The following is a 1,682-nucleotide window of genomic DNA, read 5'->3' as shown; positions in this document are numbered from 1 at the left end:
TAATGGGGAGCTGCCGTTCTTTAATATGTTGACCTGGTAGTTCTTTGTAGGTAGGCATTGATCTTGGGCTGCTATGATAAACCCCTTCTGTTTCTGATTATTATTATTATTATTATTATTATTATTATTATTTGATAAAATAAGTACCAGTTGAGTACTGGAGTCAGTGTTATTAGTTATCACCCTCCCCCAAATTTCAGGCCTGTGCCTATAGCAGAAAGCATTATTATTATTATTATTATTATTATTATTATTATTATTATTATTATTATTGCTACTGCTGCTGTATCTCCAAATTAATTTTAATACATTTCTACCAAATTCTGAGGCAAATATACTACTCTACTCACCTCCTGCAGACTTTCCCTAATTACAGTTAGTAATTGGAAAAGAAAATCAAATTTTCTTTCCACCAGAAGACAGAAGAAACACTGAGAAGTATCAGCTATTTCATAGGCACAAACACAAACAGAAACCCACAACAGAATGGATTTACTGAATTCATGAAGCTGGTTACTATAATGATAAAGGCAATGATAATAATCATATTTGCTATCACCATCATCATCATCACCATGACTAATGTGATTATAATGGTGATAATGTTTTATATATAATACTACTGTTTTCAATTAGTTGGTTACTAAGTTTGCCAAGTAGAATAGAAAAAGAAAAAAAATTCCAAAAATCAAAACACATCACAGCTACCTAGAGTCATTTATTCACTTCAGAATTTATTAACAGCATATTAGTAATGTCTAACACATTCTTTGAAATATATTACAAACTCTCTGCACACAGTGAAGAAAATAAACATCAGGGCTAATTTGTGGATCAAACACAGACATAAGCACATGACACAGCTTTCTACGTGATAAAACAGAGACGGAGTAATGAAGGAAGGCCAAAGCAAATAGTTACGTTAAAGCAATGATGAAATTTGCAGATAAACCAATATGCACATATTGTGTGTAAGAATGAGAGAGAGAAGAGGAAGAGGAGAGAGAGTGTGTGTGATGTGTGTGATGTGTGTGTGAAGTGTGTTTGTGTTGTGTGTGTGCTGCGTGTTGTGTGTGTAACAAATACATACAATCATGCACACAAATACTGACTAATGTACAACGATATACAAAAGTATAGAAGGAATGTGTAATATGCATATAGAAAGATATACACACAAACACATATGCACACATACACACAATTACACACAAACACATAGATAAATGTCTATAGTCACATAAACATTAATGCACATCTCTTTCACTCTGTGTGTGTGTATCCGTATATTCTTTACAAGGTGAATTTTAAACAGTTGACTCTGTTTAGATTCTAAGAGAATTTGATCTGTATACCGCACAAATTCTACTTCACCAAAGTACCAAATACTTTTATTTTGTTTCTGTACACCTTGCTCTTACGAACACATACAGAAACACATACACATGTATGTGTGTGTGTGTGTGTGTGTGTGTGTAAACATAATAATTTGTTGGCAACACATCATTAACTATAGTACTAAAACAGTATGTTTGTGGCCAAAACATAAATAAATTTACATGCAAGGCTATTAAATTATACAAACATAAAACAAAGTGCATATAATATATATAGCTTTGTGTGTGCATATCTCTCTCTCTCTCTCTCTCTATATATATATATATATATATATATATATATAT

The sequence above is a fragment of the Octopus bimaculoides genome, chromosome 3 (assembly GCF_001194135.2).
Source record: "Octopus bimaculoides isolate UCB-OBI-ISO-001 chromosome 3, ASM119413v2, whole genome shotgun sequence".
NCBI classification, from domain to species: Eukaryota; Metazoa; Mollusca; class Cephalopoda; order Octopoda; family Octopodidae; genus Octopus; species Octopus bimaculoides.
This window is presented reverse-complemented; position numbering follows the sequence as displayed.